At 46.9% G+C, this 17,379-nt stretch overlaps 1 protein-coding gene across 1 annotated transcript in view; it reads right to left on the bottom strand.

Annotated features, from left to right (window-relative positions):
* The window catches only part of LOC141127916 (pinopsin-like), a 288,597-nt gene that overhangs the window by 19,972 nt on the left and 251,246 nt on the right, over window positions 1-17,379 (bottom strand). The gene's annotated exons all lie outside the window — the stretch shown is intronic.

Here is a 17,379-nt window from a genome sequence, read left to right as displayed (position 1 = left end):
ATAGTGATTAGGCCAGACATTTAAACGCAACTTCATATTTTGACTCAGATATACTCAAATATCACAACAGAGATTCTGGTGTTTGCTTTCTGCCCATTTCTAAAAGCTTAGAAACAGCTGCTTAGTAGGAAGGCCTAGATTGATGATGTCAGATCACATCCAATTTTATTACAGACAAACACAGATCAAGCCTCTATTGGTGAAACCTTAAAGAGAAGCACTTCCAGGTGGGGCTGCGGCTTGCTTTGTCCACTTTATTAATGCTGGATGTGATTTCACATCAATTGGTGTGTGACTTCCTGCTCTCTTATTAAGTCTGTGGAGCCTGGTTGGGGTCCCTTTGGTTAGCACCCAGAGTTCCAGAGGTGATGGTTTTTTATACAGGCTTGGGGTGGTGACATTTCTATATGTCTGCTAGAAGCCCCTGCTGATTGTTTACACTGGAGGGTTGATAGCCAGTCAGAATAGGCTATCATAATCACCCATTTACATACATAATCCCGTAGGAATGAGTTGCTATCTGTTTTTCATCTTAAAAGGGACAGATGAAATACAGACAGACTGGATGCCCATGTGAAAGGGCCCTTCTGCTATGGTTTGGAAACATCTTGTTCTTACTCAAATCAATCTTGTTTTGTTTTTCTATTTATGATTTTAGTCAATTTTAAAAGGTCTATTTATATTTCTGTGTATATCAGTTCCTACCCCTCAAGGGGCTTACAATCTAAGATCCTTACCCCGCTCATACATACTCTAAGGCCACGAGTCCTTAGCAGACCCTTGCAATATCGGTGGGTGTTTACTCAATCAAAAAGCATGGCAGGTTTGATACCATAGAAAAGTATGCAGAAAAGTATGTTGTGCTATTTATAGAAATGCTGTTAACAGAAAAGTGAAAAGGGAGTTAACAAAGGCAAGAAAACTGCTGAATATTTGCACTTTTTCTGATTTTACGATCACTGTCATTAGTGCATATCAGTCTTCTCAAAAAGTCAAGTTTGTTACCTAAATCCCAAAGGTTTGGAGATGTTTCCACAGGTGAAATATTAATGGTTGTTTAGAGTGGTTTGCACACAACATTCACTGCTTGTCAAAATAATTGTATTATTTAAAGGAGAATTATGACCATACTTGTATGGATTACAGAAGTGCAGTTCATTTGGCACTCCTGGGTACCTGTTTTCAGCCAACAGTGGGTCCAGGTTCAGGTCCAGGCCATATGGTCAGGATCCACCCAGATGCCTGGACCAGCAATCCGCTGAGAGGCTGAGCCAGCCCCTCCTGCCTCCTCCACAGCCCAGTGCTCCAGTGAGCACTGGAGAGGAGAACAGAGAGCCGATGAATGACAGTCATGGTTCTCTGCTCAGAGCGGGGGGAGAGGGGAGAACTGAACAATCAGCGGTGTCTGATCGCTCTGGTTTCACTGCAGGTCTGGCAGGGGACAGATGCAGCTTTGGATCGAAGCTACATCTACTTAGGTGAGTATAAATGTTAGTTTTTTTTTTAAATCCCAAACTTCTCTTTAAGTTAGAATTAGAGTAATTATCTAAAAGTATTTAGCTGCCTAAAATATTGGGGAGGAAACATTTTATATAGCATCATGGATGCATGCAAAAAATTTACATGTTAAGGCTATGATAACTGATTTGCATGGGGGATACTTATATAACACCAGCAGATATAAAAGGGTATGTCATTTAATAAAGCTGTGAAATACTGAATTAAAGGAAAACTCCAATGGCTAAACTTTTTTAACCAGAGATGTAATGTCTGCATAGATAGATACTGTAGTTAGTTTATATATACACAATCTTTATTTAATACATGACAGAGGATTCCCAGATGGATTATCTAAATAAAGAGCTCATCAGTAGCAATCTCCTTTCAGGTAGACTGCCTCTGATTAATTTTTGAAATGACCTTAGGGGAAAAAAGGGACTGAGTCAGTGTGTTAACTCATTCCATGCACTTGTGTTTGGAGATCTAGGCTTGAACTATTGAGCTGTGTAACAATGTGTTTTTTATTTTTGCATAAGGCACAATATTCAGGCACCCAAGTCTTACCCTTGACATCTTCCTGATGCCCTTAGCGTACACTGCACTGGACTTGCGCAAAGGCAAAAAAAGAATTGGGGGGTGGGGCAGAAGAATAAATAGTATCTTCTACCAAAAACTGCTTGCTAGAATTTTTTTAACTTTAGGCACTGGAACTAAAGGCTGATGTGCTTTCTCATATACTACTGTAGCGGTATGTGTTGCCACTAGTTACTAACATCCACCATATCACCCTGCTGCCCGACCTTCATATATCACTTCTGAGACAATGAACAGTCATTTTCTGGGTTGGGGAAAGGGTATATGGGATGCCCATAGATCAAATTACTTTGCCATCATATTTGTAAATTAGATCTTCGGTTGAGCCTTGAAGAAATGATGCGCATGTATAACATCTACAGTCTCTTCCCTGCATCACCATGCAGATTATTGCTCCTCCTCTGCGTAACACCTGCAGACTATTGCTCCCAGGAATCCTTCCCTCCTGCACAAACTTATTCTTTAGCACATTATGTTTTCTTGTTACATCCTCTTCTATATGCAAAAGGACCCACTCTGAATAGTCTCTAATGCTGACTCTGATTGGTTGCTGCTACTAGGCCAGAGGCCTGCAGTACCTCTCCCCGGAGGCCTAGTAGTTTAATAGCATGTGCTGTACAGTGGACTACTGTTCCCAGCTAGCCCAGCTTGCAAATCCTGCGCCCTCGGGCCGCATCGATTTGACACTATTTCCCACAGTCTCTCTTCTGCTCCAGGACTCCTCATCAATTACCGTGTAATGATGAGGACTTCATCCATGACTGTGTAAGGATGAAGTTCCCTCACAGACTTCCTGGCATGTCTCCACATCCAGCACTCCACTGTGGTACACTCACTGACCTTTTTCTGCCCCGACTCCATGGTGAAGAACTTAACGGGACCATACATTTCTGGCAGCTTCTCCTGCCCCTCTGCTCCAGGAACTCCTCATCAATGACCGTGTAATGATGAGGACTTCACTCATGACCGTGTGAGGGTGAAGCTCCCTCACAGCTCTCCCGGGTCTCCTCCTGCGATCGGCGCACCCCCCCCCCACAGATGGGGGTGCCCTCCTGCTGCTATCTAGTACTCCATTCTCCACTTCTCCCGGTCGACAACTCCTCCAAGTGGCCTGTTACCTCAGCTTATATGGGAGGACTTCCCCCTGCCAATTCCAGTTGGGGATTGGTCAGGTCTCCTCACATGAGCTGCTCGCCACTCTAGTTCTAGGCCCTGCCCCTCTTCCAGAACATTCTCATTGGAAGCAGGGGAGGCGCCTCAGAGCCAAAGTACAGGTGGTCACACCCACTGCTACACTAACCACTCCCTGCCCCAGATCAAAACAAACAGGCCTAGCTTGCAGCATAGGCCTGCCTAAATTTACCTGCACTGACAGTTCCTTACCAAAAAAAACCTCACTGTAGCACCTACTTATGGTAGAGGGTGCTACATTCACCCCCCCACCAGTTTACAGCTGGTCCCCAGATGTGGAAAAAAAATTTCCAAAAATTACCTCCTGGGCCCCGGAGTAAAGGCATCCCATATCAAATGGTTGGATGGGGGAAAGGGCGAAAACTTGGACGGGGCTATGCACAAATAAATTAAGTACAAAAGTACAAAAATATAATATGTACAATCTGTTCACATATTCACACTGTACACTTTGAGCATAGACATTCTAACTACAGGTCCCTGCAGCTAGGTACATACAAGTGAAGCCAGAGCACTGCTCGCTTGGGAAGAATACTCTGCCTATCACAGATCTTCATCTGTTCCCGCGGTGGAGATGGATAGCCGTCACATCCCTGGTGTTCCTAAAAGAAGACACAAACATATATCATGATTCTACAATATAACTATACAAGTGATTCACCATTCAGAGGGGGTTATAATCCTCTCTTTGGTGAAACATAAATTACATTTTCCTACATGTATTTACCCACCTGCTGTCACTCCACCAGGAGGAATCTAGGGGAACCTCATGCAGAGTAACAGGCAGACATACATGGGCGATCAGATAACCCCTCCTTGCTCCTGAGTGAAGTGGCCCCTTCCGAAGTAGCATGTAGCAAAGAGGTTAGCAGGGACAGTACATCCTAGTGTCCATGATGCACTTTTCCTCCTATCAGGCACCCTGGGTGGCAGGCAAAGGACTGTCCCTGCATAGAATTCAGACTGTCAGTGGAGAAAACCACACAGGCCCTGCCCTGTCCTTGCAGTGGCCGCTTTTATGTGGGCTGCACAGTATTGCAGTCCTTCTCACATATAAAGGCGTGGATCCAGCAACCTCCTCCGGCTATCCCCTTCTCCTCTGACGGAGACTGAGTGGCTCCTGGTAGGCCGACCCGCCTTTACAACCAGGACACGGTCTCAGTACATGGCACGGCCCAGCTTCCATTCCTATTGAATGTCTTTAAACCGGGCCCAGACTTCACTTTCTGGCACCCGGAGTGGCTTGGGCACATGCAAATAGTCCCAAACCAGGTCATCTTCCCACTGTCCCCGTGAGTCTTCAATGACGTCCATGGTTTGGGCTGGAACATATGGGTAATCTAAGCTCCACTCCAAGACAACCCTTTGTTGTACCTCCCATTGGAAACTGGAGAGCCGGAGTAGCTCTTTAGGTTTTCCTTTTCCAGGCAGGATGTAGGCATCTGGGGCCTTGATGACCCACTGCCTGTATGTGGGTGCCCTGGTCTGGGTAGTGGTGGACTGATTAACAAAAAGCCTACTGGTTTGCACTGGGGTCCATGCTGGGGATTGTGGTTTTCTCCATTTTTTTAGATGGGGTACCTGCAGATGGGGAATCTCCTGTCTCCCACTCCTCCTCACTGGAGTCCTCTTCTGGGGAAGATCAAGAGAATAGTCTCTTGGTGACCCAAACCGTTGACCCAAACCGTTCCAGCACTCTGGGCAAACCCTAGTCTATGACTCGGCCCTCGCTCACCTCATCCAGCTCACCTGAGGGTTCTCCCTCCTCCCGCAGCATGGGCTCCTTCCGGATGGGCACAGCAAGGGTCTTACTTGGAGCCAGCTCTTCAGGGAGATCAACCTGAGGCTGAACACTGACTCCTGCAACCTCCGGGCCCCTGGCCAGGCCTCAGGTCTCTGCAGCAGTCTTTTTTCCCGATAACTCCCAGACCTCTGAGGTGGACATACCTGATGGCAGCTCTCCTCCATCACTGGCAGGTGATCCTCGGCCCTCCGAACTTCCTGCGGTTGCGGCATGCACAGTCCTGTGAGCAGGTGTATGGAGTAATATCTTGATTCCCACTGCATCGGCCTTAAGCAGGTTAATGGCTCCCCACAATGACCGCACCGGGCCCAGGCGTTGACCCCGTTTGTGGGTATATGGCACCTGGGACATAGCACACACAACCGCTCCACTCCTCCGATCACCATCAAGGCAAGTCCTCCACAGACCAGCACCCGATCCTGCATTCCAGGTGACCGCTGCACAGCGGGTATCATCCGACCACCCTCCGCCATCCTTATCTGCCTAGTGGTGTGCGCAGCAAGCTGGTCTCCTTCACTGTTCTCCACTGGGGCGTGACTCCGCCCACACGCTCGTTGGTTCAGCGTGCGAGGAACTGTAAGCAGGCTTCAGGCAGTGTGCGCTGTAGTGACCCCTGGTGGCAGGTGCTGATAAATTGCAGGCACTGCCCGGGCATGTAGTTTTAGAAACTGCATCACAGAGGCTGGAAACTGAAGGCAAGCAAACTATACAGCGATCACCATTAATATAGTAAAGTCTCTCCTGTAACATCCTACTGTGTGGGACTGACCGTGCAACTACCCGTCAAAGACACCCCCTCGTTGCATTCCTTTACTAGGGGCAACAGCAGACATTCACAACTCCTTTTACTGTGTTAAGCAGGATTAATAAAGTCATTTAAACTTTCTGCAATGCAGTGTGTAATGCCCGCTCCGTACAGAGCGCCGGACATATTTGTAATCCAGAGCACGATCGCTCACCATGGTTGCCACGAGTGATAGCACATGGATAGCACACAGTCACTGGTTGCAGGGCTTATTGCTGTAGTGAGTGTCCATTGAAAAAACTGGGTGCAGGGGCATGATGGCAGCGCTGATCCTGGATGGTTGCTATGGGCAACAACACTTGGCAACAAGCTTGGATTTGGTTGCTATGGACAACAGTATGTGGCAAAACAGGCAATGTCCCCCCTGGCTTTTAGCGACTGCTAGGGGCGATGGCCAGCAGGTTAACCGTGAAGGCGGATCTCGATGGGATCTCCAAATGTAGCGGTGTGTTGCCACTAGTTACTAACATCCACCATATCACCCTGCTGCCGGTCCTTTATATATCACTTCTGAGACAATGAACAGTCATTTGCTTTGTTTTGTTTTTATTGGGGGGATATAACTTGGTTGGGAAAAGGGTATATGGGATGCCCATAGATCAAATTACTTTGCCATCATATTTGTAAATTAGAACTTCAGTTGAGCCTTGAAGAAATTATGCACATGTATAACATCTACAGTCTCTTTCCTGCATCACCATGCAGATTATTGCTCCTCCTCTGCGTAACTCCTGCAGACTATTGCTCCCAGGAATCCTTTCCTCCTGCACAAACTTATTCTGTAGCACCTTATGTTTTCTTGTTACATCCTCTTCTATATGCAAGAGAACCCACTCTGAATAGTCTCAAATACTGACTCCAATTGGTTGCTGCTACTAGGCCAGAGGCCTGCAGTACCTCTCTCCAGAGGCCTAGTAGTTTAACCGATTGATATCCGCGCTAAAGCCGAATGACGGCTACAGCCTGGACCTTAATTCCCGGGAGGCCGTCATATAACGGCCTCCCCTGTGCACGCGCCCTGCGCGCGCCCTGCGCGCGCCCTGCAGGGCGCGCACCGAGTGCGATGTGATCACCGAGTCACTGAGGCTCAGCTGATCACTGATCCGTGTAAGGGGCCGTTCCCAGCCCCTTACCATCTGATCAGCTGTCAGCCAATGACAGCTGATCACATGATCAAAACAAAAGCTCTGTGATCGTTTTTTTTTTTTTCTCCTCGCGCTGACAGTGCGAGGAGAAAAAAAAGCCGATCACCGGCTCATTAGCAAGGGACATCGCTCCCGAAGAGGAGGAGGCAATAATGCCTCAATTGTGCCCACAGTGCCCACCAGTGCCACGTATCAATGCCCATGAGTGCCAACTATCAATGCCTACAGGTGCCACCTATCAATGCCCACAAGTGTCACCTATCAATGCCCACCAGTGTTGCCAATCAGTGCCACCTAGCAGTGTTGCCTATCAATGTACCAGATCAGTGCCCATCACTGCCACCAATCAGTGCCCATCACTGCCACCCATCAGTGCCCATCACTGCCACCTATCAGTGCCCACTAGTGCCGCCTCATCAGCGTATATCAATGAAGGAGATAAATTACCCTTTTTAAAATTTTATAACTAAATATAAAAAAAAAAAAAATTTTTTTTTTTTAAATTCGGTCTTTTTCGTTTTTTTTACAAAAAATAAAAACCGCAAAGGTGATCAAATACCACCAAAAGAAAGCTCTATTTGTGGTGAAAAAATGATAAAAATTTCATTTGAGTACAGTGTTGTATGATCGCGCAATTGTCATTCAAAGTGCATCAGCGCTGAAAGCTGAAAATTGGTCTGGATAGGAGGGGGGTTTAAGTGCCCTGTACGCAAGTGGTTAATAACATGTGCTGAACGGTGGACTACTGTTCCTAGCTAGCCCAGCTTGCAAATCCTGCGCCCTCGGGCCGCATCGATTTGACACTATTCCCCACAGTCTCTCTTCTGCTCCAGGACTCCTCATCAATGACCGTGTAATGATGAGGACTTCATCCATGACCCAGTAAGGATGAAGTTCCCTTACAGACTCCCTGGCATGTCTCCACATCCAGCCCTCCACTGTGGTACACTCACCGACCATTTTCTGCCCCGAGTCCATGGTGAAGAATTTAACTGGACAGTATGTTCTGACAGCTTCTCCTGCCCCTCTGCTTCAGGGGAGGCCCCTCAGAACCAAAGTACAGGTGGTCACACCCACTGCTACACTAACCACTCCCTGCCCCAGATCAAAACAAACAGGCCTAGTATGCAGCATAGGCCTGCCTAAATTTACCTGTACTTATAGTTCCTTATCAAAAAAAAAAAAAAACCTCACACTAGCAACTACCTATGGTAGAGGGTGCTACACTACATTTTGCAGGGGGTGGTTTTGCACAAAGTGGATTACACTAGCTAACCTGTGCAATGCAACAAAAGATTAATAAAAAGATCATTTTTAAATGTATCTTTGTATATATTGTATAAAATTTGTGAAATGTGGCTTTGTAACTTGTAACACACAGCATGCAGCGCCATAGTTCTACTGCAGTAAGTTTTTTTCAGGCTGATGAGAGCTGACCTGTGGTATTCTTCTATAGAATTTTAACAGGAAGTCAGCTGGATTAAGCAAAAAACATCTTTTAAATGTGTTATCATTTTTCTAGGTAAACGTATATATATATTTTTAATTTGTTTAAAGTTTGTTATGATATGAAAAATGTTTATAAAAACATAAATATAATAAACCCCCAACCCTCCCCTGCCCCCTCTCTCCTTCCCCTCACTCCTCCTTCTCTTCCCTCCTCCATTTGTCGGTCTTCTCTACTCTTCCTCTCTTCCTCCTATTCTCCATATCTCCTCTTCCTTTCCAACACATATTCTATCAATTTCTCTGTATATTTCCTGGTTTTCTTGAAAGCTGTCCATTTTTTCCATATACTATTTAATCTTTCTACCTGACCGTCCTCTCTACTACTAAGATATTCCATTTTAAATATGTATTCTATTCTTTCGAACCATTCTTTTATAGTGGGTTTTTCTGGGTCTAGCCGTTTCTTAGGTATTATCCCTTTCGTTGCATTCAATAGATATGGCGTCATGGTTCTTTTGTATTGTTTTTTGTGTGCTGTTTATATTATGAAATAAACATGCCCATGGGTCATTTGGCATCTCCTCTCCTGTAATTTCCCTTATATAATATTGTATATCCTGCCAATACTCTTTTATTTTTGTGCATATCCCACCAGATATGGGTTATAGTGCCTTTCTAGTTGCAACCTCATCAACATAGGGGAGATTTACTTTGATGGTATTTTTGAGCCTTCACAGGTGTTATATACCGTCTCACTAGACATTTATAATTCATTTCTATTGTGTTTCACCGCTCCCAACACTTTGGCCACTTGTTGTTCGTCCAGTCGAGTACCCAACTCCCCTTCCCATTTTCCAATGAATGGAGGCCCCCCAACTCCCTGAGTATTCTATAATTTTGAGGTATTCTATGTTTCACTGTTGTCTGTGAATTGCATAGTCATTCTATTCGTAAATACAGGGAAAGCAAATGCAAAGCAGGGAGAGAAAACAGCCAGACAGTAAAGAAAAAGAAACACACATTACACATTGTTAGGTACACAGTTAACCCTTAGATGTTAACCCCTTCCAAGCCAGTGTCATTAGTACGGTGTCAGTGTACAGTATTATCATTCATCACTGTATTAGTATCACTAGCAATGTCAGTGTCAGTTAGTGACCCTCAGATTGCCATCCTATCACAGTCACACTATAAGTCACTGATCTTCGCCATTACAGTATAGCGTCTATAGCTAAATAAATTCCAGTATATATACACCATAGTTTGTAGATGCTAAACCTTTTGAACAAACCAATTAATATACACTTATTGGGATTTTTATTTTACCAAAGACATGTAGCAGAATACATTTTGGCCTCAGTTTATGAAGAAATTTGATTTTTTATTTTTTTTTATTGGATTGGACAGAAATTAGAAAATATTGGGATTTGGATGTTTTCAAAGTTTTCGGTCTTCTTTGTTTTTTTATAATAAAAAATAAATAACCTAGTGGTGATCAAAGAAAGAAAGCTCTATTTGTTTGAAAAAAATATAAACATTTAATTTGTGTACAGTGTTACATGACCGCACAATTGCCGGTTAAAGTAGCACAGTGCTGAATAGTAAAAAATGGTCTGGTCATGAAAGGGGTAAAACATTCCTGAGGTCAAATTATGTAAAAAGGTTATTTGTTTATCTGTGCATCCTTCCCGTTAAACTTGCTGTATTGTTTGCTAAAAACTTGTAATTTACAGTGCCTTGAAAAAGTATTTGTACCCCTTGAAATTTTTCACATTTTGTCACATTAGAACCAAAAACTTTTTACAAATAAATATCTGAAAAGTGTGGCATGCATTTGTATTCAGCCCCCTTTAGGCTGGGTTCACACTGGTCCGACAAACGCTCCGACACTGGGAGCTCATGTTGCATGACGTGTGAAATTCAATGTTTCCCTATGGGAGCCGTCCTAACTGGTCCGACACAAGTCGTTCCGACTTTAGAAATGCTCCCTGTACTACTTTGGTCCGACTTTGATCCTACTTCAGCCCATTGACTATTATTGAAGTCGGATCAAAGTCGGATCGCCGTCTCGCATGATCCGACTTTGGCATGCGACTTGTGCTCAGATGATCTTGTGGGGGAACTCTGCGCCAAATTTTAAATAAAAAAACAGCATGGGTTCCCCCTCCCAGAGCATACCAGGCCCTTGGGTCTGGTATGGATCTTAAGGGGAACCCCCTATACCAAAAAAAAGGCGTGGGGGTCCCCCCCAAATCCATACCAGACCCTTATCCGAGCACGCAGCCCGGCCGGTCAGGAATGGGGGTGGGGACGAGCGAGCGGCCCCACCCCTACTGAACCATACCAGGCCGCATGTCCTCAACATGGGGGGGTGGGTGCTTTGGGGCAGGGGGCGGCCCTGCGGGCCCCCCCAGCCCAAAGCACCTTGTCCCCATGTTGATGAGGACAAGGGCCTCTTCCAGACAACCCTGGCCGTTAGTTGTCGGGGTCTGCGGGTGGGGGGCTTATCAGAATCCGGGGGCCCCGTTTAATAAGGGGGTCCCCAGATCCTGGCCCCCCACCCTATGTGAATGAGTATGGGGTACAGCGTACCCCTACCCATTCACCTAGGGAAAAAGTGTCAATAAAAAAACACACTACACAGGTTTTTAAAGTAATTTATTAGACAGCTCCGGGGGTCTTCTTCCGGCTCTGGGGATCTTCTTCCGACTTCGGGGGTCTCTCCGGTTCTTCTCTGCACTCTCTGGGTCTTCTGCCGGGCTCCTCCGCTATCTTCTGCTCTTTTGCTGCTCTTTTTCTATAGCGGTGGCCCGGACTTCTGCCTTCTTGTCTTCTTCTCTTCTTCTCTTCTTCCCTCTTCTCTTCTTCCGATGTTGACACAATGCTATCTCCAGCTGGAATGCTCTCTGAGCGCTCCGCAATGGACTTATATAGGCGGTGACCCCGCCCCCTTATAAGGTCACTGTCCCGGGGCATGCTGGGACTGTGCCGTCATAAGAGGGCGTGGTCAACATCACCCGGTGACCACACCCCCTAAAACGTCACAGTCCCAGCATGCCCAGGGACTGTGACGGCATAAGGTGACGGGGTCACTGCCTATATAAGTCACATCGGAGCACTCAGAGATCATTTCAGCCGGAGAGAGCGTCGTGTCAACATGGGAAGAAGACAAGAAGGCAAGAAGGCAGAAGTCCGGGCCACTGCTAGCAAAAGAGCTGCAGAAGACAGCGGAGGAGCCGGCAGAAGATCAGGACACCGGGAGGAGATGCCGGAGAGACCCCTGAAGTCGGAAGAAGACCCCCGGAGTCGGAAGAAGACCCCCGAAATCGGAAGAAGACCCCCAAAGTCGGAAGAAGACCCCAAAGCTGCTTAATAAATTACTTTAAAAACCTGTGTACTGTTTTTTCATTGACACTCTTTTCCCTAGGTGAATGGGTAGGGGTACGATGTACTCCATATTCATTCACAAAGGGTGGGGGTCCGGAATCTGGGGGCCCCCTTGTTAAAGGGGGCTCCCGGATTCCGATAAGCCCCCCGTCCGCAGACCCTGACAACCAACGGCCAGGGTTGTCGGGAAGAGGCCCTTGTCCTCATCAACATAGGGATAAGGTGCTTTGGGGTGGGGGGGCCCGCAGGGCGCCCCCCTGCCCCAAAGCACCCATCCCCCCATGCTGAGGGCATGCGGCCTGGTACGGTTCAGGAGGGGAGGCTCGCTCGTCCCCACCCCCATTCCTGACCGGCCGGGCTGCGTGCTCGGATAAGGGTCTGGTATGGATTTTGGAGGGAACCCCCATGCCGTTTTTTTGGCGTAGGGGGTTCCCCTTAAGGTCCATACCAGACCCAAGGGCCTGGTATGCCCCTGGAGGGGGAACCCATGCCGTTTTTTTTATTTAAAATTTGGCACGGAGTTCCCCCTCAAGATTCATACCAAACACAGTGCCGGGCATTGGCAGGGATCCAAGTCGGATCCCCGTTCATGGAAAGTTGGACGCATGCCGGCTTCATGTCGCAAGGCAAAGTTGGATCCAAAGTAGGACGGCTGTCGTGTCGCACCAGTGTGAACCCAGCCTGACTCTGATACCCCTAACTAAAATCTCGTGGAACCAATTGCCTTCAGAAGTCACCTAATTAGTAAATATAGTCCACCTGTGTGTAATTTAATCTCAGTATAAATTAGGGCTGGGGAAAAATCGATTTAAATCTTGACTCGAGTTGAGAGATCAAATCGATTCAAAATTTAAGCAAATCGATTTTTTTAGATTTTTTTTTTCACCGCGCCGGTCCTGAGGCGCTGCGGGCATGAGTTTTTAGGCGAGGCCGCGGCTTCGGCCTAGTCCACAGCTTCGGCCGGACGCCGCGGACTAGGCCGAAGTCACGGCCTCGCCTAAAAACTCACACCTGACACCGCGCCGGTCCTGAGGAGCTGCGGGCAGGCGTTTTTAGGTGAGGCCGCGGCTTCGGCCTAGTCCGCGAGGACGCTGGGGACTAGGCCGAAGCCGCGGCCTCGCCTAAAAACTGTCCAAAAAAAAAAAAACTTGATTCGAATCGTGAATCGAGGTTTTTTTTTTAGGAAAATCGAAGATTTTTTTTTTAAAGAAAATCTCCCAGCCCTAGTATAAATACAGCTGTTCTGTGAAGCCATTAGAGCACCTTAGTAAACAAACAGCATCATGAAGGCCAAGGAACACACCAGACAGGTCAGGGATAAAGCTGTGGAGAAGTTTAAAGCAGCGTTTGGTTATAAAAAAAATCACAGAGGACTGTTCAATCCATCATCTGAAAATGTAAAGAGTATTGCACAACTGCAAACCTAACAAGACATGACCGTCCACCTAAACTGACAGGCCGGCAAGGAGAGCATTAATCAGAGAAGCAGCCCATGGTAAGGCTCGATTCACATTAATGCGTTTTTTCTTGATGCATTTTGCAGGGAATATTTTTAACATGGGTTCCTATGGAACACGTTTACATCAATGCATTTTTGTGCCTCTGCGTTTTTGGAAAGGGTTGGGGACTTTTTTTCCCACAAAATGCAGGGTTTTGCATGTTTTAGACTTCAATAGACCCGCATCCAAAATGCAAGTACCGCATTTTTACCACGATTTGCATATTTTTTACACTGTATATAGCTGGTTGCTAAGGAGAGGGCCGGGGAGCCGGCCGCTGCGTCCTTAATAACCGATGAGTCATCAGCTGTCAGCTCTCCGCTGAGAGCTGAATGTAAAAAAAAAATTGCCAGCTAACAAAAAAATTGTGAAAAAAAACAGCGTGGGGGGTCCCCCCCCAGGTCCATACCAGGCCCCTGGGTCTAGTATGGATTTGGAGGGGACCCCCCTACGCCAAAATTGAAAAAAAAAATGGCATGGGATCCCCCCAAAATCAATACCAGACCCTTATTCGAGCATGCAGCCTGGCAGGTCAGGAAAGGGAGGGGATGAGCAAGTGCCCCCCCTCCTGAGCCATACCAGTCTACATTCCCTCAACATGGAGGGGTGCTTTGGGGCAGGGGGCTTCATGTGAATGGCTGCAAATAGCTGTGGGCACTGTCAGGCATCCAATGCTTTGAATGTGGATTCACGCCCACACCTATTGGCAGGGTACCTAAAGCATGGTTGCACGAAAAAAAAACTGACAGCTCCGGTTGGAGCCACTGTACTAACAATTCCTGCTGTTCGTGTGGCTGGCTTCTGTCGGACAAGCATGCATGCTGGCTTCTGTAGGATGAGCATGCAGGAAACCAGCAGCCGACCGGCTTCTGATCAGCGCCAATGGCTGAGAGCGCTGACTGGAGTGTTCTGACAGGGGGACAACCCCCCCCCGCCAGAACACTCCAGTCAGCGCTTTCAGCCATTGGCTAAGAGCACTGATCAGTGATCAGAAGCCAGTCAGCTGCTGGTTTGCTGCATGCTGGTCTGACAGAAGCCAGCCACACGGACCGGCTGCCTTACACACTGCCTTACACACGGGCCGAATGTCGGGCGGTTTTTATTGAACAGGCCAATGTTGCCTGATATTCGGCCCATGTGTACGGGGCTTAAGTCTCTCGTGAGTAATTGCAAATGGCCCCATTCATAAGTACAAATGGAATTTTCACGTACATAGGTCACCAGGAGATTCTGTTTTAATTTCTTCATTAATACTGGATTTTAGTTTAAAGCTGGCCACACACATTTCACCTAATTGTGCAAAATCTGTACAATTTTTTTCTTTTATTTGCTAAAAACTATATAATCAATCAACTTAGATCAGACAAGCCCTTACAATGCACAGTTGTTAGTAGATCCAATGAAGATTACATGATCAGACTAAATGTGTGTGGGCAGTTTAATGCCGCGTACACACGGTCGGAATTTCCGACAACAAATGTTCGATGTGAGCTTGTTGTCGGAAATTCCTACAGTGTGTAGGCTCCATCGGACATTTTCTGTTGGAATTTCCGACAACAAAAATTTGAAAGCTGGATTTCAAATTTTCCAACAACAAAATCCGTCATAAATTCCGAGCGTGTGTAGACAATTCCGACACACAAAATTCCACGCATGCTCGGAATCAAGCAGAAGAGCCGCACTGGCTATTGAACTTCAATTTTCTCGACTCGCGTACGTGTTGTACGTCACCGTGTTCTTGACGTTCGGAATTTCCGACAATATTTGTGTGACCGTGTGTATGCAAGACAAGTTTGAGCCAACATCCGTCGGAAAAAAATCCAGGATTTTGTTGACGGAATGTCCGATCGTGCGTACGCGGCATAAGAGTTCATTCATACGTTAATGTGTATAATAATGTACGTCATGGCCAGCGGCGACCGCTCCATAATGGGCGCAGGGGCCCCTTATCCTAATCTCCATATGCCTGGCCCCCAATCTCCATGTGGGAGCTGGATGCAGGGATTTCTATGAAGTTTTTGGGGTTTTATTAAGCACTTGCCTAGAATGGGAAGCTCTAATTGGCTTCAAAAAGGGTGGGCTCAGCGCGCAGAGCTCTACGCCACAAGCCCACCCACTTGTGATATTAGCAAATCAGCATTCGCTATTGTATTCTTGCTTATCTTCCTGGCCAATCAGGACAGGAATCGGGTCCTAAGACCAGATTTGCCGGAGGGGAGAAGTGACCGGATTGGCCAGAAGGAGAAGCTGGGGAGGCCGCCTGCGACCTGGATGAGGTAAGTGCAAGGCTGGCTGGCGCACGCGAGCAACCGAGTGAGTGAGCTGGGGTTAGTGCGGGGCTGCCGGGTGAGCAGACTGGGGTAAGTGCGGGCTGGTTTGCAGGCGGGTAGGCTAAGGTAAGTGCGGGACGGGCGGGCAGGCTGGGGTAAATGTGAGGCTGGCTGGCGGCAGGGGGAGTGGAGGGTGTTTGCTACCCCCCCAAAAAAATGGAGCACCAGCCGCCATTGGTCATGACACGCGTTATAATGTACTGTAGATATGCGTTGTCAGTTGTCATTAATTGCACCCCAATGTATATATACAGTGCAATGAAACACACCGGCCTGACAGTGCACTGCATCCCACAAGTGCTCTGTGCATTACCCTGAACTCAACAAAATCACACATGACTTGTTTTTTCATGTATTATGGAACGTTGATCACAAATTCTAAATAAATTGGCTGATAACTAAGCATTGCTAAGTCTTGGTTCACACTGTTAGACCTCATCCACACAGGCGTTTGGCCTGCCAGCATTAAATGCCAGCGTTTTCAAATACCCAGGAGGCCCAGGTATAGTGTTCAGCCCGCTGTCAGCAACCTATTAAGATCCATGACGGGCTGAAGTTTGCAGCAGTTGGATGCTGTACCGAGTGGTAATCACATATAAAGTTTAAATTCAAGGTTGTATGCCACAAAATGAAGAATTCTAACTTTTGAAGCATATGTCCCTGAACAAATACGGCCCTAATCATAAGTATTGTCCAGTAAAGCTTCCAGCCTCAGCTTATTTTAGCCTGTCATAGATTTTGACAGGCTGCTTGCAGCAGGTCTGGACACTGCAACTCTGGTGCACGGGCCACACAAAATGCTAAGATTTGATGCAGATGGGCCAAACCACCCATGTGCATGTAGCCTTACAATGTGTTAGCACACATGTGCTAACATGTTGCATTAATGCATGTACTATTTTTTGTAATGCAGGACACAACAATGCAAAGTAGTGAATTATAATGCATTATGGTGCTCTGCAATACAGGTACGTTGGGGTGCCACAAAGAATGACTATTACTGCAGCATACCAATGCGCATAGCAGTATGCACCCAGCCTAAATGTACAAAAATGTGTGAATGAGACATTAGTGCAGTAAGGCTTAAAAGTTGGCAAATCTAACATTTATTAGTTAAAGCGGAGTTCCAGTCTTGAGGGGAAAAAAATTAAAAATCAGCTGCTACAAATACTGTAGCTGTTAACTTTTAATTTAAGGAAACTTACATGGCCAGGGATCCCACGATGTTGGCACCCCAAGCTAATTCGTCCATCGTTTTCGGGTGCAGGCGCCGGCATTGCAAGTAAGGGAAATGTGCATGTGCATATCGCTTTCTGAATGGTCTCGCTGTCTTCTGGAACATACACAGGTCCCGGAAGGCAGCAAGGTGAAGGAGGAGGGGCTGGACATGACGTAGATCACTGTGCGGCGATCTTACCAGGAAGTGGGAGCGGTACCTGTCAAGACCATGTACCCGTTCCCCAGTGGGCCTGGTTCACATATGCTTCACCCAAGTTCACAGCATGGGGTCCGGTGTGTCCCTGTACATCGATTCAGGGGCGAATCAGGTGCAAATTTTTGCCGGAATTTGCACCTGAATCGGACCCAAATACGCACAGGACTCTTTTTAAATGCGGACCACAGCCACCCCAGAGCTGTATGAACCTGAACCATTCAGAGACAGTCACACTCTCCT

The sequence above is a fragment of the Aquarana catesbeiana genome, linkage group LG02, assembly GCF_042186555.1.
Source record: "Aquarana catesbeiana isolate 2022-GZ linkage group LG02, ASM4218655v1, whole genome shotgun sequence".
In the NCBI taxonomy this organism is placed as follows: Eukaryota; Metazoa; Chordata; class Amphibia; order Anura; family Ranidae; genus Aquarana; species Aquarana catesbeiana.
Note: the sequence above shows the minus strand (reverse complement) of the source record. Positions and strands in the feature narration are given on the sequence as shown.